Source organism: Lissotriton helveticus, chromosome 1_1, assembly GCF_964261635.1.
Source record: "Lissotriton helveticus chromosome 1_1, aLisHel1.1, whole genome shotgun sequence".
In the NCBI taxonomy this organism is placed as follows: domain Eukaryota; kingdom Metazoa; phylum Chordata; class Amphibia; order Caudata; family Salamandridae; genus Lissotriton; species Lissotriton helveticus.
In genome coordinates this window covers 1,149,275,423-1,149,299,269 of record NC_136057.1, presented here as the reverse complement: position 1 = coordinate 1,149,299,269, position 23,847 = coordinate 1,149,275,423, and positions in this window count along the sequence as shown.

Sequence of the window (23,847 nt, the reverse complement as noted above, 5' to 3'; positions counted from 1 at the left end):
AATTGATAGCACTGGCCTACGTTCCTGTTACCGATGTAGCGGAACACTATAATTTATTAATTGACAGCACATATTACAAGAGAAATGAAGATAAACTAACCCCATTACTGGATTATTTCGAAGATACTTGGGTGGGAAGGTTGCACAGATCTGGACATCGACGCCAACCCAAATTCCATATCCCTTGGTGGAATGTCTATCTTAGTACTTTAAACAAAGAGGCAAAAACCAACAACAGTGTAGAAGGGTGGCATAATGCTTTCCAAGCTACCACAAGCAGAACAAGACCCACATTCCATAACCTACTAGAAGCTTTGATAAAAGAACAAAGCTATCAAGAACTAAGAATGGAACAATCAGTGACCCAAATTGGTCCAAAACTAAGTAAACAAACTAAACAAATGTTCCGACAACTGCAAAGTCAAGTCACACTATACCCTACAACTAGAGGATTAGAATATCTGTCAATAATAGCTAAAACCCTACTTTAAAAATGTCTACAAAATATACTAATATCTTCTTACAATAATGGTACATATAACAATCATAAACATTTCTAAACAATTATAAATAATACATATTTGTTTTACAAACTTATCAAAATTTTGGACATTATTTCAGAACAAATATGCAATATTTATAATTACCTCACACATACACATTACATAAAGATCGACATTTCCCACCCAATAAATAGAAATATAAAATTACGTACTATTTTTGTAGATGACAGAGACGTAATGAAGCAAAATACAATCCATACAATCCATTACAAAGTAAGAGAAATCCAAAATGGGAAACGATCAAAAACTCGAAAATAATGTTAAAATAAAATAAACGCTCCAGGAAATCCCGAAAACTGTAGTGTGGACACTTTATTATTTAAAGTGATATACACACAACTTTAAAAAAAACGTTGACGCATACCAATGTATCAATCCAATACGAAACCCTCAAAAAACCCGAAATAAAGGTAAAAATTATTAAAATCCGCTCCTGGCAAACACGAAAAATAGGAGATACACGTTAAAATATAACCATAATAAGTCATACATTAGTATCTCCCAAAAAAAAACACGCTTCCTTCCATGTAGTTTTCATGCGAGGAACCGGAACCTGTAAAAAAACATACATAACGAAACCCACCCACAAATAGCCTTTAAAATTTCTAAATACACTCACAATTAACATTAACCATGTAAGAAAACATTTCCTAACAATTCAAATAACACTAGAACTAAAACATACACGACGCATCTATAACGACGACATTACACCTAAACGCTACATAAACAATTCATACATACACTCAAAAACACTACACAGTTCGAATATACCCTCACACATTACCACTCAATCATAAATAGTATATAAAATTTACCTTACCTCTCTCCACACGAAGCAACACCCAACCGCGAGCTTCTCCAGTCCTGAATGAAGCGCAATAACCTTACGCGGTAAAAAAGTAGTCCCCTTAAACCAATTTTGAGAAGGTATCATAGAAAATACAATGTTATAGTCTAAAAATATAATACATAAACATTGTTATTGTAACAAATTAATACAGTAGACTCATTATAATTTAAACTGTTTAAAAAAAATATTTTTCTTTAAATATTAATTAATATATAGTAATTAATATATATTAATAATATTAAATAATTATGTAACACTTGAAATAATATATGTAAAAAATTTAATTTTGTGTACATTAATAGGAAAAAATTTGTGTTTCTTTATAACTAAACATGATTAATTTTTTTGTTAATAATTAATAATAATAAATAATATAACTTATTTATTATTATTAATATACAATTTATAACCATTTACTATATAAATAATTGCCTTAAATAATGTATTTTTATTTCTCTGAATGTATGTATTTCTGAAAAGAAAAGATAAATGTTTAAGTTTATTAATTAATAATAATAATAATAGTTATATTTGTTATTATTTTTATTAATTAATTATAAATTTTAAATAATAATGTCTAAGTATTATAAAAGTATATAATTGCATAAATAATCTTTTACCAATACCAGATATTATTATTATACATATTATTCCCCTTTACAGTTATAAAGTTAACAACATTATATATTTATATGTATAATTTAAAAACAACATTGTCAGAAATATGTGTAAAAAAATGTCTTAATTAGTATTTCCATATCTTGAGCAAATATAATAATTGTCATGTTACTTTATATAAATGTAAATATTTAAAATAAATATTTAATAATATTAATATCTAATATTAACATTATTAAATATAAATGGAAGAAACAGAAAAAAAACTGGTATTTTATTTATTTAAATATAAATACTTGTAACAGAAAGTGATTGATAATAAGATTTTGTTTTGACATAAAAAATGTTGTGAAAAATGTTTGTGTCACAAATTAAAACATGTACATAAATGATAATGTGTTATTCTGCAAATACAACCTTTCCAAAAATCTTTATGTTATATTTGATAGTGATTGTATTGTATTACACATGAAAAAATAAAAAAATTGTAATAAAGTTTTGTGAAAACATCCATTTTGCATTTTCTTGTAATATAATAACACACTAAATAAATTTATATGCAAATGTGCTGGACACTGACCAATTAATAATTGCTATTCCTACTCCAGTCAAAGTATTATCAGAGAAGTTGCTGGACACTGACCAATTATTATTTACTATTCCTACTCAAGTGAAAAGAATATCTTGAAAGGTGCTGAATACTGACCATGTATAAATTAGAATAGCTACTTTAGTATAATGTTATTGAGTAAAAATGGTCAAATATTTATATATATTGTATAAATATTATAAACATATTTTTTTAGTATATTTTTTGCTGAATAGTTCCAAAAATTATTATTAGCATTTAAAATAGCAAGTATTTGTCACTCAAAAATTTCAAATATTTGTAATATTTATAATAATTTTTCTCACACTTTATATACCCAAACAGACCCTGAACCCTAAAAATACCCCTTTAACCTAAAACTAAAAAGTGTCCATGAACTCAAAAATATACTCCTTTACCCAAGAACTGGAAACTGACCCTGAACCCTAAAAATACCCCTTTAGCCAAAAACTAAAAACTGACCCTGAACTCAAAAAATTCTCCTTTATCCAAAAACTGAAAACTGACCCTGAACCCTAAAAAATACACCTTTACCCAAAAACAGAAAACTGACCCTGAACCCTAAAAATTCCCCTTTAGCCAAAAAGTAAAAACTGACCCTGAACCCAAAATATACCCCTTTACCCAAGAACTGAAAACTGACCCTGAACCCAAAAATATACCCCTTTACCCAAAAACTGAAAACTGACCCTGACCCATTAAATATACCCCTTTACCCAAAAACTGAAAACTGACCCTAAACCTAAAAATATACCCATTTACCCACAAACTTAAAACTGACCCTGAAGCTTCAATAAACCCCTTTACCCAAAAACTGAAAACTAACCCTGAACCTTAAATATACCCCTTTACCCACAAACTGAAAACTGACCCTGAACCCTAAAAATACCCCTTTACCCAAAAACTGCAAACTGACCCAGAACCTTAAATATACCCCTTTACTCAAAAACTGAAAACTGACCCTGAACACTAAAAATACCCCTTTACCCAAAAACTGAAAACTGACCCTGAACATTAATTATACCCCTTCCCCCAAAAACTGAAAACTGACCTGAACATTACATATACCCCTTTACCCACAAACTTAAAACTAACCCTGAACCCTTAAAATACCCTTTTACCCAAAAACTGAAAACTGACCCTGACCCTTAAATATACCACTTTACCCACAAACTGAAAACTGACCCTGAACTCTTAAAATACCCCTTTACCATAAAACTGAAAACTGACCCTGAAACATAAAAATACCCCTTAACCCACAAACTGAAAACTTACCCTGAACACTAAAAATACCCCTTTACCCAAAAACTGAAAACTGACCCTGAACATTAATTATACTCCTTCCCCCAAAAACTGAAAACTGACCCTGAACTTTACATATACCCCTTTACCCACAAACTTAAAACTAACACTGAACCCTTAAAATACCCTTTTACCCAAAAACTGAAAACTGACCCTGACCCTTAAATATACCACTTTACCTACAAACTGAAAACTGACCCTGAACTCTTAAAATACCCCTTTACCATAAAACTGAAAACTGACCCTGAAACATAAAAATACCCCTTTACCTAAAGAGAGAAAACTGACCCTGAAAACAAAAATTCCTCCTGTACCCAAATGTAAATAATATTATGTAATTAACTATTAATGTATTATTAACAAAAAATAATAAGTTAATATATTAGCAAAGTATCTGTAATTAATTGAATGTAATTATTTATAATATTTATTCCCAAACAAATATTTAATAATAACAAATTATAAAAAAACATATTTGTATAAATAATAATTAAATTAACTAATTATTATTAATTAATTACTAATTATTTACTAATGATAAATATGTACCAAATTATATGATTTTATTAAAAATATAATATTTATTGATAACCAAATAATTGATCATTTAAATTTATCAGAAACATATAATTAATTTTTATTTTTAAATTACTCCCCACCCTTATCCCCTATTAACCCAACATCCCGCTCCTAAACATTAAGTACAATTTATACCAATAACAAGGATAAAAATATTTTAGCACATTAACTGTAATTTTTTTTATTTAATTATTAATGAATTTCCCCCCAATTATGTAACTAACTATAACAACTTTTATATATATAACTATTACTCTAAATAATTTAATTAACTAATTGATATTAATTATTTATCAATTTATTAGTAATACAAAATTTAAACAAAATTATAATAATTAATTAACTAATTAAGAATATTTATTTTCCAATTAACTAATTAATAATACATAATTACCAATTAATTACTACTTAAAATTTTATTACCAATTATATAAATTCAATAACTAAATAATATTATTCAATTTCCAATTAACTAATTAATAATAATTAATTACCAATTAATGACTACTTAAAATTGTATTACCAATTATATTAATTAATTAACAATATTCAAATTCCAATTAACTAATTAATAATAATTACTTACCAATTAATTACAACTTGAAATTTTATTTCCAATTATATGAATTAATTAAATATTTAATATTATTTATTTTCCAATTAAGTAATTAATATTATATTACCAATTATATTAATTAATTAACAATATTCTATTTCCAATTAACTAATTAATAATAATTACTTACCAATTAATTACTACTTGATATTTAATTTCCAATTATATGATTTAATTAACTAATTAATATTATGTATTTTCCAATTAACTAATTAATATTATTTAATTATCAATTAATTACTATTTAAAAATGTATAGATATTTATAATAATTAATTAACTAATTATTATTAATTATTTCCCAATTAATTAAAATATAAAAATATTTACAAACATATATAAATTAATTATTTATTTTAAATTACTCCCCACCCTTATCCCCTATTAACCCAACATCCCGCTCCTAAACATTAACTACAATTTATATTACTATTAAAATTTATTTATATTTTTTACCTTTTTTCAACATAATATCGATATTTTTTCCTTTGACTATTAATCAATATTTTGTCATGTCGATATTTTTGAGTCGATATTTTTGTACTCGATATTTTATTATCATTATTGTACTCGATATTTTTCACAACTATATTTTTGTTATCGATATTTTATCATATTCGATATTTTTAACTCGATTTTTTGTCCATTCGATATTGTGGAGTCGATATTATGTCTGTGCACCGTTCTCAAGATGTGAGGGGGGCGAATACGTGAAGGAGTTTGAAACTAGGTGCAGAAGTACTGGAGCATGAATCAGGGCGTTTCAGTTAGAAGTTTAGGGCAGTTACATAGCTAAGCTGCAGCCTTATAGGTATAAGAGTAAGAGCGGGTAAAGTAGAGCGCTGGGATATCTACAACACGAGGCAGATAAAAGCGCTATCTCCTCCTCCCTGATTATCCCAGCCCACTCCCTTAATGCTCCAGTGGCACAAGCTACGTACCGCTGTATGCCACAACTCTCCTGAGTTGTGGCGGCTCGTGCGTGTCCTCCGGGCTCCACCACTCCTCGGACCAGGTTTCGGGCTCTTCCGGGTCTTCGGTTGGAGTTCCCTCATTGTCTCCTTGTCACGCTGTGGAATCCTTGGTTTCGTCTGTGTCTGCTCCTCTCTCCGTGGTCTCCTTCTCAGCGGGCGCGCCGATGATCTTCACTTCCGGCTTTTTCTGCTCCTTTCGGCCTTTGTTGTCTAGGTCCCATTGGTCCGGCCACGTAGTCCCGCCGTTTCCGGGAGGAACGACTTCCAGGTCGAGTTCTTCGTACTGTGGGGCGGGGAAAAGAGCCTTCATTATCAGGTAGTCTGTACCTTCGGTGCCATCTTCATCATCATAGAGACGGTAAGGAGTCCAGCGGGAGGTGGTGCTATCGGGTGAGACTTTGCGACCCTGATCTTCCTCTCAATCATACATTGTTATGGTGACCTTGAAGGCTTCTGCACGCAGTGTACAGACTAAGGTCATGGTGTAAGTCTTGGGATGTGAAAAACAGACCGTTCTCCTGCGAGGAAAATCAAGCAGTTTAACTTATAACAACAGTTACATGTAGCTGCAAAGTGGCAAAATGGCATTTAAACTTCTAATAAGCTTATGCTAACATAGCTTGTTCTTGTGCAATAACTTTATTTCGCCACTGGGGCCATCAAAGTACAGGTAGCAGTAAACAGATATTGTACATTTGTAATTAAAAAATGTTGATTTCTCAAATTCATATATTGGAACAATGGTAATCCACTGGACACACAAGAATGAAAAATCGCATAGAGAAGTAAAAAGCTTTGTGATACAATCTTCAGTCCATTAAAAGAAGATAAAAGCAGTTAGCTAAAGGAGGGCTGTGCTTTAAATTATTACAAATCTAAAAATATGGGACTAAAACAATAAACCGAAAACATGGATACAATTATTGAACCTGTCTAATTTCATGCATTTCTACTTCCCTGAAGGTTCTAGGTTAAGATAGCTCGTCGGATGCGCCACATGCAATTTAAAAATCGGGATACAGCAAAGACTATTGGTGGTTGGGTGTCGTACTTTAAAACTCTGTAGGCCTCTGCACAGCGCACAAAGCCCAGGTTCTTACAAAGTTGGATTAATCAACGCTTGTGCGGCAGCAGATAGGCTGGGCAGAGGAACAAGACGTGTATTTCAAACTCCATCTCATAATTACATGCAGGACAATCCCCCTTTTGATCTTTAACCCATTTGCTGGTAATCGCTAGTAATGGGAGGGTCCCTAATCTAAATTGCACATACAATTTCCTGGCCAATGGGGATTGAATAAAATCCAGAAAATGTTCCTTGCTATATGTGTATTTAACTAACAAAAACTCAGCTGTCAAACGACCACATGTGGCACTTTCTTCCATAGACATTAAATTAAATTGTGTGTAGCAATTAACTAATTATAACCTGGAAATCATAACACATGATAGTTCAGGAGTTCTACAGAGGCCTGGCTTGCCTAACGTAAAGGCAAGATCCCTTATGTGACAAAGCCAAGGGATTTTCTTGGTGGTACAGATGGTCAGGAGCTCATTTAACTCAGCCCTATAGATGGACAACTCTGGGGTAACCCATAGCCTCCTCCAGAATGTTAAAGGTCTCAGAGTAATCTCTTTATCAAGGGTCTTGATGCCCATCTCCATACAGAGGGGAATAAGGCGGGTACTATGAGGTAGGCCAACAAGTTGCAACATGAAGTTGTTCTGGACCTTCGTTAGGTTGGTGGTAGAGCAATGCCCCCACAACTCCATCCCGTATAGCGTGCAACCCCTTGCTTGTGCTTTGTAGATTTCCCCCACAGGGGCGGCTGGTTTAAAAATTGAGCTTCTGTACATTTTCATATACCGCCCACTGTCTGGCTTAGCCTGAGTCTTGCTTTGGCCAGCTGGGGCCCCCATGCAAAATGCTCTGACAGGGTAACTCCCAGATAGTCAAATATCTTTACTCTTTTTGGAGGTGTAGTGTAGTTCCTATTATCCCAATAGGCTCTGCGCATTGGAATAATATCTTCAATAGTATAGACGTAGGACAGAGGTTAACTAGGTCTTCTACTGACGATATTAGACTTAAAGTTTAGTGTTTGCCAGCTAGCTCAGAGTTCACTAGAAACTTTCTCGAATAGACAAGGAGGAGTTTAACCTCCCTGGATAGACAAGAAGGGATTTAGTTTCTGACAGCCATAGAACATGACAACTTTGCTCTCCCCTAATCAAGAGTGTATCTCTAGAGTCGTGTGAAAACAAAAGACAACTTATTTTACTCAGTCAGTTCAGTGCATTCTTAGTTTCACCAGATTGTAGAGAAAAGGAAGAGACAGGCGTGTTCAATAAAAAGATGTTATTTATTGATCAGTCTCTTTTCTCATACAAGAGAAATGAATCGCTATTATTGCAATACTTATCGTTAAGTAAAGTGCATACAGTAATAACAGAATTATAAAATAATACTGTAAAAGCATTGATATGGTTTCTTAGCCATATGATACTTAAAATGGATAAAATAGATACATACATATATACATTGACTAATCGTACTCAACTGGTGCTTCTAACTACGCCTACCCCAACGTACCTGACCTAAGCCTAATACGTGGGCGGGAGTAGATAAGTAGCAGTTTAAGTTAAGTTTGCTTTGCCAAGGGTCTGCTTCAAGAACTCTCTGCAAGGGGTTATTCAGTTCAGTACCTGGGATTTAGAAGGCTGGAGGGCTGGTATCTCTATCTCAGGGCTTGATATCCCAGCTGCCTGCAAGGGCGGCTGGAAGCGCCGGAGCTGGATTTCTCGGCAGGAGAAAAGGCAGCATCTCTCTCTCAGCGCGTCAGAAAGGAGGGGCAGCGTCTGTGGGCTTCGCTGTCAGCTGGGCTCCTCGGCAAGTCTCGCTGCTCCAATCTTGTCACCACCTCGTGTGTTTGCTTAAGGCAATGTCGGTATTATTTATACCTGAAAGGTGCCGAGATTGACGTAAGGATGGACATAAATACGTCAATAAGGATGTCATACGAACTGGTCGTTCGCACATTCTTTACTGAAGTTCTCGGCTAAATCAAAACAATGGCTGTGGGGATTTCCCAGGTCGTGGTAGGTTTGATTTGTTTTGAGAACACCGTATGCCTATTAGGGGGCTGGAGAAATAGTGCTTGCCTAATGAGATGGCATGCGCTATGAACTAATCAGATAACGGGCTTCTGTGCCGTTGTATGGCTAATCAGATAACGGGTTTCTGTGCAGTTGAATGGCTGCTAGTTAATTATTAACCAGACAAGGGTCAGAAATAGGGGGATCGATACAGTACCCATAGTAAATACATCACACCCACTCCACGTAATCTATGTCCATATTTACAAATCTAGGCATAGTAAACAAAACTAGTAGTGCATGTGTATACCGAACCACCCCAAAATACAATCAAATGCATTCTGAAAATTGGAAATGCGAAATACACGAAAAGATGAGTATAGTTACTATATGCACTTCAAGCAGTATAATAATGCTAAATCTAATACGCATATTTTGAAATCAGCATGAACGAAATGCGGAAATTACACATGAAATGGCTCTTAATACAGATGAACATGCTAGAGGGTAGCTAATGTCTCTAGAGTAGTTAAAAATAGAAATTTTGTTCTCTAAGAATAGTTTTACTTTAAGCAGAAGATGTGTCCCCAAAAATCGTAAATATTTTTGGAAATGGATGGGGAAAAAAAAGTCTCGCTTTCCGTAAAAACTGGTGAGAAAATTTCTTATTGCTTTATTTTCAAAGTTGAAGGCCAAATTCAGGGTGTAGGGAATGCCGTGTGCTAGTTTGCTCAAAGTCATTCTCTCTGCTCTGGTGAAAACATCATATTGTTGAGACTTTCGAAAAAACTATCAACTGCTTCCTGCGAAAGTTCCACTAACTCGGAATTTTTTTTTAACATGCATTCATGAGCATGATTGCCTTCATTGATGTTTCGATCAGCATAGCTGACAGAAGGTCGTACCTGATCGATGCTGCTTTCATCTTGTACTTCACAACTCTTCAATCGTAGTGGTGAAGTCTCCACGAATGCCGTCATCAGGATTGGTAGCCGCTGGGGACAGTACAATGCATGAGCCATTACCGGACCCAACAAAGTCTCTGCGTCCATTGGCACATCCGATTGTAGTGTCAGACAGGTGTCCAACACGCATTCTTCGCCGCATAGCAAGCACCTTAATACAGGCATAACACAACTTTGCCACATCGGTCTAAATGAAAGAAACCAAGTCATGTTCAGGTCTCTAAGCCGGGCTATTCCAAGGACTTTAGTTATGCGGTCCCTGTAGCGTATGGCTAGGATTGTTTCTTCCATTGTCGCTGGTGTCTTGTCTGTGACGTGGTTTGCCATAGCGAAGTAACAGGATCAAAAATAGGATGCCTGCCACTAGTCCCAAAAGGAGAGGAAGTCCGCCAAAGATGGAATGGACAAAATCAGGAAAAATACCCAGGATGGCTTTGAATGGGGTTAAAGCTCCCGAAAACACTGTCTTAAATACACTCGAGATTCCACTTGTATCAGAAATATTTAAGATTTCGCTCAGTATTTCTGCGAAATGTATGGGGGAATTGGTTGATAACAGTGAATGAATTTCTGCAGTTGTCCTTGCAACTTGGAGATCATACGTTTCTTTTGATGACGTTAACATGGTTGGCGTCTGTAGGAGCACAGTCTTCATTCTGCTTAAAGTATCAATTCGAATAGAAGAAATTTTCAAACTGGGCCATAACCTTGCCTCCCTGTCTCGAGCATCGTTTGGGAACAATACTCTTTCACAGCACATGACCTTCGTAGTCACGGTTATGAGATAAGGTTTTCTGGGCAGCAGACTGCAACATCTGCGATCTACAATTAGAATGTAACTCCCGTTCGAGAGTCTCCTAAAGAATGGTTCTATTTGTGTTGCAGGTGTGCCTAGCTGGTGACATGAAAGGTTATTTGTAGTCCCTTCACAGGCTCCATGCAAATTAATACCCTGACACAGAAGTGTACCGCTTAGTGATCTTGCACAAATATTGCCACTAAGAAACACATTCTGGCCTTTATTACTAACACATGTGTGTGTATAGGGCAGGTTCCATGTTGACTTAATGTACCCTTTACCCAACCTTTCATACTGGCCTGCCTGTATATATTTTTGGCAGTATTGAAACTGGAAAGTTGTTATCGGAATATTTATTATCCCATGTATTATCCATTCAATGACAGGTCATTCTGACATTGTCAATGGTAATCTCTCAAGTTTTTCAATGCTCAGAATTGTATAGTCAGCAAGTCAGCACCCTTCTGTGCCAAACTGATTTGTTTATCAGTAAGGTTAAAGATATTAAATAGTGACGTTGTGTTGATTAAACGCCAAGGCACATAGCCTGAGCGCAGATTTTGTAACGTCCAGCCAAGTTGTACAATAGAACGCAATTAGGACTGACCGTGTTGTAACATCAGTAAGTCTTGCGATATTATATCGATTGCTGAAGACACAATACTGTCCAGTGAATATATTCTGGAGGACAGAGTCATTAACCCATTGTCCACAACAGAAAGTGATTTTTCCAAATTAATACGGTCAATTTCCCGTATTTTTTCTGCTGTCTCAATTTGAGTTACTTTCCAAGCTTCATTGTAAGCTGCATATATAGAGGCCATAATGAAATCACGCAAGTCAGCACCCTCTTGAAGTAAAGTTAGGTGTTGCTTAATTTCTGCCAGTGTGGATGTTTGTAGCCATTGAAGGCAGAGCTTGCCCACACTGTAAGTAGTTACTATCCCTGGATGTTGTCTTGGGGAATATCTAGGGTCTGGCCTGGTCAATTTGAACCCCTGTATTTTGTTCAGGAATCTGTCTTGACAGTTATTTGTATCAGTGGGCCAGATCAACCATTGTTTCCAATCAGGATGTGTTCTGTTTTGGTTTAAAATATGGTTCACGTCTATCTCAACATCTATAGAGTTATTACTGTTCGTTGTTGGCTTTGGAATAGACGGTTTGTTTAAGTCTTTGATTTTGGCTAAGCCAAGACAGGTAGTTTGTTGAATAGTGTCATTCAAAAATATAATTTGTTCTGGGATCATGCAGGCTCTGAACAATGATTCTATACCTTGTACTTGCCAATCTTTTGTACCCCAAACAGTTTTTGTTTCAATTTTATTGTTCCAGAAATCAAAACCAAATGTATTCATTTGCTCAAAAAATGAATCTGAATATATCAATTTTGTGTTTGTAAGCATGGTCTTCATACCTGTCATACCTGTCTTATTTGACAATTTGAAATAAAATGTTTCTGCATTACTTGTGTTAAACCCAGAAAAATATGAATATTTATCATAACATGTTTTAGAACTACCCTTTGGAGGAGTAGCACAATGTTCCCATTGGTTATAATTTAAAACATTTCTAGGTTGTGCAGATTTATGGAGATAATGGTTACCATAGTGGTTGTAGCAGAACATTTGATCATAATTAGACGAACCCTGCAAATAATCATGTTCTGTAAATTTAGCAGACATTAATAGGTCAGACATTATATCATTAATACTTTCAAAGTCCCAATCATCAGCAAATGTACTTGGTTTTACAAAGTCACTTAACGAGATCTTAAATTGATGTGGATACTTCAGGATTTCAACCGGGCCATAGATTTCATAATCAGTATTGTCCCATGCTACACCGCCTGGTATAGGATTGGCTGTGAAGTTTACTGAAGAAAGTTCTCTTTTCTTGACGTGTGAAGATGTGTGTGGTTTAAGGACCAAGTTGATTTTCTGGCTTGCTGTGTCCATTTTAGCATATTTTCCCTCAATGAAATGTCCCAAGCATAGTACCATGATGAGCCAAAGTATGAGGACAAATGCACCTAATGTCACCCAAATTTCAATCCATGGAGAAGTCAGATAGGTTCCCTTTAGTTGATGAAAAAGTTCCTTTGCTTTGTCTTTAAAAGTTTTTGTTGATGGCTGTACTTCTGGTTCACTTGGATCTTCAGAAAAATCATCGAAGTTGATGAAGTAGCCGGATGCCGTTCTGTCAATTGTTCCAATTGCTCCTGGATTACTTTTTGCTTTTGGATTTTGCTTTGTTTCATTAGAAAAGTCTGTAGTTACATCATCGTAGATCGGTGTTTCTTGATGAAAAGCTTTGATTTGGGTTTTAAGAGGTTCAAGTTCCATTGCTTTGTTGCATAGTCCTTGTTGTTTCACTGTAGATTTTCCAAATGTGATCAGTCTTTCAGTTTGAACCTCTGTTGATGTAGCAAACTTTGGTGTTCTGCTACTTCTTGGGAGTCCACTTGGCCTACTATTTGTTATCGGCCACATGATTGTGGTTTAACCAGGTCGATGGATATGACTCGGTTCTCCTTTTTACCAGCAAGGGGCGGTAGTACTACTGATCTTGTCCCGTTGATAGACAAGACAGGAACTGCTTTTCTGTAAGAAGGCCCAAATTCCTTCTTTACAGCGATCTTCTCTCTGACCAGATCCCCGACTTTTGGAATCCAGACAGGCCTTGCTGGGACAGGTGGTTTTTCTTCAGTGGTTGTTGGCTGCTGTTTCAACTTTATGTTGCTCAGGTCTTTTCTTGTTTTATTTAAGTCCTGTAAAATAGCCAAGCGATCTTTGATATCAAAGCATTTTTCTTTAACCACTGAAGTCTGACTATCTAAGTCCTGGATTAACATTCTAGTCCCAAACAATAGTTCGTACGGACTGAGTCCTTTCAGAGAATTTCTTGGCAGGTTATTTAGACTACGTTGGACACTTATTAAATGTTTGACCCACCCAACTCCTGAACCTAATATCTTTGCTGTTATAGATTGCTTTATGCCTTGGTTTTTTCTTTACACCATCCCGTTTCCCTCAGGAAGGAAGTGAGAAGAGTCCCGCAATGCAATGTTTATTCTGGCCAGGCACTCCCCATAAGCTGTTTTAGTGCTAAAGGAAAGATTTTGGTCAGAACGTAACATACTTCTAGCGTATATGCCATTCTAGACTCGCAAATCTTTGTATAACAGTTCCGACGTCAGCCGAAAGTTGGGGTCTACTATATAAGTGAAAAATAGTCTTTACATGTTAATGTGACGCATTATTCATACTGGGTTTTTATTCTTTTTGTTGATTTGAGACATTCTGGAGTGAAACGCCATGGTATTAAACCGTTTCTTTCGCCACTGCGATCTCTATTGCAGTCTGGGCAGTTTTTTACAAAAATGTGATGATGCAGGCTCATGCCTGGCCACCAGTACACTGATTGTAATTCTTCCAGAGAATCTTTTAGCTTGAGGTGTCTGAGACCCTCACCCATATGTGCGTCTGCTATTAACAAGCCTCTCCTGTCCGTGTTTGGAATTACTCTATCCCCCACTCCAGGGATTCGAGCAAAAGGGACTGAGTTTGCATCGATTATGTATGTATAATTGAGTGGGTAATTGATCGGTAGCGCTGAGCAGTCGCCTTTTGATGACGTTTTTACTGCCAGCACAGTTTCTCCGTCAATGTATTTTACTGCACGCTTTTTTGTAGCTACGAAAGCCGATTTAGTTGCTACCGCTGTGGCTGTCTCAGCCAATGAATTCCCTGCAACGTGAACGCCATCACGCTGATGACTCAGTGAGTGTATCACGTGAGTTTTTGGTAGTTCTTTCTGTAAAAGAACTACTTGTTCCCAAAGCACTTTTTGCTTTATTGTTGCACCTGTGTCATCTTTGTAACCGTTTTGAATCCATTTCTGTAAATCGTTATTGTATGATTTGACGCAGTAATACGAATCGCACACTATAAGTGTCGGGAATTCGCAATCGGCATTATCTAGCGCCATTTTTAACGCTATTATTTCAGTTTGTTGTTCTGAATTATTTTCCACTGAGTGTGTTTTTTTAAGTAGAGGTCTTAATTTACCTCCGCGCCACACGTCTTTTACAATTTCGCATGTGGCGTTGTAAGCCAGCTCTCCCCAAACTGAGGGTTGAGCATGACCGTCTGTATATATTACACAGGCGTACTGTCGTAAAGGCAGAATGTCGATTGGCAGAGGGTATTCTCTCTCATATTCTAGATATTTTAATTCTTTCATTTCCGGGTCAAAATAGTATTTTACTTTGTCTGTAGCAACAGAATTTACCCATTGTATCCATTCTGGATTCAGTGCCTTTGTCGGTAAATTACATGGAGTTGTTAATGCCTCAAAAGCTGATTCTGCTGTTCTGACTGTAACCTGTCTACCGTCGGCTTGGTATTTTTCTTTTGCTACAGCTGTTTGAACCGCATGAACAATGTTTTCCTTAATGCTGAACCTTTTTTCAGCTTCTGTGTACAAATGTGATCTGTATGCAATTGGTACCTTCTCTCCTTCATTAGAGGTCAGGTATGTGAATCCGCATCTTCCTGGGATGACTCGAATCACAAGGTTGCGTGTGTTGTCACGTGTTTGTAATTTTGTTTTAACTAACATATCTGTTTGTAAAGATCTAAAAATTTCTGTGTGTTTTTGAGTCCAATTGATTCTTTTAAAATCTGGTTTTATAAGATCATAGAGAGGTTTAACTCTCTCTGCATAATTTATAATGTAAGTTCTTCTGAAATTTAGGAAACCTAGAATTGATTGTAAGTTTTTTAGTGTTCTAGGTGCTTGGATTACAGCACATTTCTCTAGGAAATTGTCAGCCAGGCTTTTGCCTTCACTTGATAGTTCATATCCTAAAAACAGGACAGTTAGATGGGCAATTCTTAACTTTTTTAAAGTTCAATTTGTAACCCTCTGCTGCGAACCCAAGTATTATGGTGTTCACTCTCTTCAAGTGAGTATCCAAGTCATCATCTGTTAGATAGATGTCATCGACATAAGATAATGCCTCATCATCATATATTTGTAGTAATTCTGTTACTCTTGCTGAGAATAATCCTGGGCTGTTCTTAAACCCCTGGGGCAAACGACAGAAATTTTTTTGCGCGCCATTTATTGAGAACGCGGTCAAATATCTGCTCTCTGGTGCTATATTTTGACAGAAGAATCCATTAGAGATGTCTAATGTTGTTTTGTATTTTTTGCGCACTATGTTATTCATTAGTGCAGCACTATGCGAGTTTTGTACTGCAAAGGTTTTGCAACATGAGTTAAGGTGTCTGTAGTCCAAAACAAGACGATATGAATTGTCTGGTTTGGAGACAGGAAACAAAGGATTATTCATTTGTGAGGTGCAAGTTTCAATCACCCCCTGGTATTCAAGTTAATCTAGGATCTCTTTTACCCGTTTTCTAGCTTCTTGCTTAATTGGGTACTGCCTCTGAGCAGTAGGTTGTGATTTTAACTGGATTTTGTGAGGAGGAGAGTCCTCATCCCATCCCACATGGTTTTTATATAATGCAGGGGCTTGGGCTACTGCCCACTTTCTTGCAAGTGTATATTTTTTATGAATTGGAATATGATTTAGGAAGGCAGGCATAATTATTTCTTCGCCATGAGGGCACTCCCTGACAAACTCTGGTGGCCAGTCTCTTTCAGCTAGAAGGATATCATAGCCCTTGGAGAGATTATCCCAAAAGAGACCCCTTATTTTCCTAGTCTTATCCCCCTCTATACGCAATGTTATTTCATATATTTTATGAGGTTTGCTAACTCTGGTATCTGCAGTTTCCACCTGAATGTATTCATTCGTGTCCACTGTCTCCAGATGATTCATAAGGATCTTGCGAGCTATGCTCACTTCTGCTGCGCTGTCTAGCATTGTCTGAGCCCATTCTCCGTTTTTCAGCTGTGTCCTCAGTATTCTCGGCATGTTTGATTACTTTAATACTGGCTACCTTCTTTTTTGGAAACTGTAATTTTTTATTTTGATGAGCAGGTTCCTTGTGTTTGGACTTGACGTGCTCTTCCCTGTGTTCTGATCGTCCTCTTCTTTCCGATTTCTGCAAGGAAGTCTCAAAAGATTGAGAGGGACGTGTATCAATATCTTGATATCTATCAGGTTTTTTTAGATTATTCCTATTTCTAAGGTTGTATTTTTTCTCAGAGGGCTCCCTTTGGGGAGACTTGCGTCCTTGGTCCGGAGATCTTTCTCTCCGCCGAGGAGACCTTCCTCTGGACTGGAATCTTTTTTCTTTAGGAGTGGATTGTTTATTTCCATCCCAGCTCTTTTTTTGATTGTTTAGATTATTTTTAATAAATACCTTTTCAGGATTTTCAATAAGTTGGGGTTTCACCGGTTTTCCACCCAAACTATCTCTTCCTAGTTCTTCATAGGATTTTTCTATGATTCTGGCAATTTCAAATGGTTGGTCTGCTATATCTGTCTCTTTCAACCTCTGGCGGATCGCCACATTTGCTGCTTCTCCCTTTATATTGGCTAATAATATTGCCGAGACCTGCTTGAAGTCTTTTAGTAATTTCATACCAAGAATTAAAGCAGGTTCTGGACCGTATTCATCTTGAATTTGTTTTAGCACATCTGGTATTACTGACATGGATGGAACACCATGTGTTTTTGTGTAAATGGAAGCAAAGACTGTACCCCAAGTGTCACAGTCCTCCACATGTGGTGCGATTCCCATTGGAAGACAGATAGTCAGAATCCTGTGTTTCTCAACCGGGGTGGTATCTGGAAATACCGCCTCTATTTGAGTTATTTTTTGTGCTAACCAGAATGGAATTTGTTCCCGTTTTGCGGGTACTTTACCTAGACAGGACTGTATGTTCTGTGGTGTAATTTTATTTGTGTTCCCCTGGTGAGGGATCAGCTGTGGAATTTTAATAGCTGGTTGGACTGTTGAAGTCCGCATTACATATTGGACTAATTGTCTATGTATTTTAATTAATTGTTTTAGCTGTGCTAAAAGATCTGGTGCAGACATTTCTTCAATGTCTGGATGTGGTGTGTATCCGGCTAGGACCGGCCACGTTGCTCCTGGTCTACCTAGTGGACCGAGCCTGGTGATGTGATTATTATGTTTTAGGGCGCCATTAAACCAGAGCAGGTGCTCTTGGTATTTGAGTGGTATTTCCACCTCCTCGAAAGGAGTGTACTCATTTGGAGGTTCCTCTATTTTGTAATAGTGGAAGTCCTTTGTTACAGCGTTTGCTGCTGGAAAGTTTATCCATGAATAGAATACCTCTGTCTGCCGATATTCGTGTGCCTCAATTACGAATATGACTGTACCACCTCTCGGTGTCAGCCCATTTTCTATACGTTTTAAAGTTATAGATTTCCTTATGTTGACCGGGATGAGTATTGCATCCGGGTCTTGCTGTTGGAGACTATTGTCAGCCGCTAGGAGTTGAGCTGCTATTCTAGCTGTCTCCCTTTCTTCTTCATTTTCTGACATTCTACTGTCAAGAAAGTTATTTTTTTATTTGCAGATCAGGTTTCTATGGAAACAAAGATTAGATGCACAATATTTTGGAACAGTGTATCCTTCAACGTTGAATAAACCAAGAACCATACATAGGAGTCTCCTCCTACTAAGTTTGGCGGATTTAACCTTTCACCCACTCTAGACGTCTTTGGAGTATTATGGGGAAAAGGGGTCTGTGTGAAAAAGCACGACTGAGTTACTCTAATGTCTTACGTTAGATTTATCGCCTATCCAAACAGTTGGGCGCCATGTAGTGTAGTTCCTATTATCCCAATAGGCTCTGCGCATTGGAATAATATCTTCAATAGTATAGACGTAGGACAGATGTTAACTAGGTCTTCTACTGACGATATTAGACTTAAAGTTTAGTGTTTGCCAGCTAGCTCAGAGTTCACTAGAAACTTTCTCGAATAGACAAGGAGGAGTTTAACCTCCCTGGATAGACAAGAAGGGATTCAGTTTCTGACAACCATAGAACATGACAACTTTGCTCTCCCCTAATCAAGAGTGTATCTCTAGAGTCGTGTGAAAACAAAAGACAACTTATTTTACTCAGTCAGTTCAGTGCATTCTTAGTTTCACCAGATTGTAGAGAAAAGGAAGAGACGGGCGTGTTCAATAAAAAGATGTTATTTATTGATCAGTCTCTTTTCTCATACAAGAGAAATGAATCGCTATTATTGCAATACTTATCGTTAAGTAAAGTGCATACAGTAATAACAGAATTATAAAATAATACTGTAAAAGCATTGATATGGTTTCTTAGCCATATGATACTTAAAATGGATAAAATAGATACATACATATATACATTGACTAATCGTACTCAACTGGTGCTTCTAACTACGCCTACCCCAATGTACCTGACCTAAGCCTAATACGTGGGCGGGAGTAGATAAGTAGCAGTTTAAGTTAAGTTTGCTTTGCCAAGGGTCTGCTTCAAGAATTCTCTGCAAGGGGTTATTCAGTTCAGTACCTGGGATTTAGAAGGCTGGAGGGCTGGTATCTCTATCTCAGGGCTTGATATCCCAGCTGCCTGCAAGGGCGGCTGGAAGCGCCGGAGCTGGATTTCTCGGCAGGAGAAAAGGCAGCGTCTCTCAGCGCGTCAGAAAGGAGGGGCAGCGTCTGTGGGCTTCGCTGTCAGCTGGGCTCCTCGGCAAGTCTCGCTGCTCCAATCTTGTCACCACCTCGTGTGTTTGCCTAAGGCAATGTCGGTATTATTTATACCTGAAAGGTGCCGAGATTGACGTAAGGATGGACATAAATACGTCAATAAGGATGTCATACGAACTGGTCGTTCGCACATTCTTTACTGAAGTTCTCGGCTAAATCAAAACAATGGCTGTGGGGATTTCCCAGGTCGTGGTAGGTTTGATTTGTTTTGAGAACACCGTATGCCTATTAGGAGGCTGGAGAAATAGTGCTTGCCTAATGAGATGGCATGCGCTATGACCTAATCAGATAACGGGCTTCTGTGCCGTTGTATGGCTAATCAGATAACAGGTTTCTGTGCAGTTGAATGGCTGCTAGTTAATTATTAACCAGACAAGGGTCAGAAATAGGGGGATCGATACAGTACCCATAGTAAACACATCACAGAGGAGTACCATTTAGAGAAGGGTTTGGCCTAGTCATGCTGGGGGGATTGAAGACCATGTATTTAGTTTTAGTTAAGTTGATCTACAGCCCTCACAACTTACAAAAATTGGCAAAGTCATCAAGAGTGCACTGGATACTCATTGTTGTTTTTGAAGTTACAGGGTGTCGTCAGCAAACATCAGCGCAGGCACCCTCCCCGATGCTAACTTGGGAGTGTCTTTTATGTTTATAAGGTGGTCAACAAGACCGTCAATAAAAAGACAAAATAACGTAGGGGCTACAACACATCCCTGCCGGACCCCCTTATGAACCTGGAAACGGGAAGTAAGTTCCCCATATTTTCCACAATGTACTTGGGCAAAATTTCCCAGGTGGAGCCTCCAAATAACTTTAAGAAGGTAGGGAGGAATTCCAAGATCACTCAACACCTTCAAGAGTTCTCCCGAGGGACAGATCAAAAGCTGACTTCAGATCAACAAATATAAGGACCCTCTATAGTCACCATTTTCCAGAAAAGTAATTGTAATCTAAATGACTACGGTTGACATGTTTGATCTAAAGCCGGCCTGGTAGGGACTTAATATTTGTTCTTCTTCCAACCAGCCCTGCAGACGGTCCAAAAGCACCCAGCTAAGATGTTTTTTGGGTTATGTCGATTAACTAATCAGCTTGTAGTTAGAGGGTGAAAGAGGACAACCTTTTTTAAATATGGGAACTATCTCCTCCCCACGCCAGGTATAGGGGGGATCCAAACCCTTCAGGACGGCATTAAATAAGGCACACAAATATTGTACCCATATTTTGGGTTGTTCCCGGAAGAGGTCCCCCAGTAATTTATCTAGACCTGGCGCTTTATTGCGGTGTAACTTATTAATGGCATTTCCCACTTTGGTCATAGTGCTCTCCGGGAACCCCACCAAGGGGACCTCTGCTATCTTACTAGGGGTAGTGGAATTAACAGAGCGGCCATTCCCAATGGCATACAATGACCCAAAGTGGGTTTCCCAAGCTTCAGGCGCTATATTGGGCTTAATGGCCGATCTCCCTTCCCTATCGCCCAGATTACTATTGCTCAGAAGGTTTCCAGATCTTTATCGTTAAGAGCAATCCTGAGAGTTTCCCACCTCTCTAGTTCCCAGTTTTTGTTTTTCCTGGTAGGTGATCCATTTATACCTGGCCCTAGAAAGTTTAATTAGTGTCCTGTCCTTCCCCTTCACCGTATCCAGGAGGTCCTTCTAAGCCTTGCGGCATTTGTCATTAAACCAAGAACATTTATTTCAATTAGTTTTCCACCTGCACACAGTGGGGAAGAATACAGTCCGCTAGTTTCGTGGTTAGCTCCGTGTATTTGCCCTGCCTTTTCTAGATCCACAATGGGCCCATCCACCTGTGTTGCCATCCTCATTTTGGATATCATTGAGATTGCTAGCTGGTAAACTTTAGCCAGCTTGGAGGGAGACTGTTGTATATGGCCCCATTAAAGTTAGTGGGCCTGTCCCGTTTGTGGTGGTAGAAGGGAGTTTGGAAATGCCAAGGTCCCATGGTTTAAAGGTCAAATTCAGGGCATTGAAGTCGCTGTCCTGCCTCTGCATATTATAAAAATCAAGGATCTTATCCCAAAATCTCGTTTCCACCATGATGTAATCAATTAAGGAGGATTGTCCTGCTCTATTAAATGTGTGCTGACTTGGCTGTTCGGATTTAGTCCGTCCATTGCATGACCTAAGCGATAGAGCTAGAGTAAATGAGTTGATCTGCATTACCAATGGTAACCATACTTTAGTAGGGGTAGTCAGGGGATCGGGTATAGACCAGTAAAGAGCTTCTTCAGTTGAAGCGGAATGATTAGGGTCAATGAGGGGTTCGAAATGGCAATTAAAATCACCCGCAACGATCAACCATATCTCTGGGTCCAAGGTAGGAATAAAATGTCCCATGTGGTTGATTGTGGCAGATTCTTGACTGTTTTTAACAGGGCAGGAATACAAGTTGATTAGGGTGATTTTCGTCTTTGAGGGAAAGAGAGCAGGACACATTGGATGTTCTTTGTGGGTGTTATCATTTGCTCCGCCTTGCAACCAAGGTGAGTGCCTAGATGTTAAATGAGGCAAAACTCATCCGGTGGAAGTCTTCCCTCGCCCATGTCTCCTGAAAGAAGCATATATTATGTTCATCAACAAAATCACCCCAGTCAGGGTAGTTTGTTTTTAATACCTGCCAAATTCCACGAAAGTATCCTCATCCCTCTGACTTGCCCTCCTCCCCACTTACAACCTCAGGGACACTAGACCGGTGAGGTGGACGGTCACCCTTGTAAACCACACACTGCATATTTGGTGCCCCCTTCAATTAACCTTCTCTTCTTGCAATACCCGGCAAAACGGGGGAAATAACATTGTGGGTCCCGCTTGAGTCTATCCTACCTAAAGCAATGTGTGCAAGCAGGGCCCTGACTTCACTACAGTATCACTGGTTCAATAATAAATAAAGTCCCAAGTGCATGAAGGTGAGGTTGGAATTACATTTGGAAAAATCACCAACTTGAGAGAAAAAAGGAGAATTTGGAAAGGCTTGAATTGATATCAAAATATTTATCTGGGAATTTTGTGTTACAGAAAATCACTGTATGGCACTGCACAAACACATAATATTACCAGAGCTGCTGCCAATGTTGAGAATTGGGGTACTGCTATACAGCTTGAGGGCGGTGAACCCCTACTGAAGCAGCAGCTACAATTTCTGTCAAGATGAAATCATAAGCAAATCCCAAATTAACCTGTGCTTAATCCTCTGGTAACAGGGCAGAAACCCAGCCAGGCTTAATTTAGAAGCAATGTGTAAAGTATTTTTGCAGCACTGCAAAAAGTAATAAATTATAAGCTGTGACCCCAAACTGAGATTGTACTTTATGCAAATGGGAGGGTTACGTGAGCCCTTTGGACTACATATTCAATCGTGCGTTTATAATTTGGGTGGATCTGCCCAATGTTGTTATTGTTATATTTAGACGTTTTTCAGAAACTACGATCAGTGATATGTAATGTTACAAATATCCATGAACATGTATCCTCCGGCACGCAACCCAGCATATACCATGTAAGTCAATAAAATATGTTGTTAAAGAAAAAAATAATAATAAAGTGAAAACATGCCGCAAGTAAAATCCCACACCAATTAAAAAATAGAGTAACATTTACTGGGCCAAATCAAATAGTGTCTCTTTTGTGTGGTTACTGCCATTTTTGCTGACTGTTTTTTAAACTCTGCACTTTGAGGCACTACAGTCTAGGTCCCAGTGCATGTACACTGACCCAATAAACATGGCAAAATTATTTAATTTCAAACTGGCATATATGACGTCCCATTAACCTGTTCGGTGCAGAGGATGGAAGAGTTCTGTCATCCACCACGGTGCTCCTGTGGCGAGAATGGAACCGTTCCATCTTCTGTATATGACCACCAAAGGTTTTAGGTTTTTGCACCTTGGGAGCTGAAGAAGAGCTTTGTCAACCTCCCGAGGTATTTTTTTTTATGTCATTACACTGAAACTGAAATGAGTCCATCGGTTCATTTCAGTTTCACTGCTTCGGTGCTCATGGAGCTATCCCAGCCCTCTTGCACCGAAACACACAGGAGAGGTATTGTTGGAGAAGGGGAGAATCTCCTCTTTACAATGGTACCCTTCCCCAGTGGATCTCTACTTGGGGATCATCACAGGAGGGCGATTACCAAGGAGAGATCCACCACTGGACAC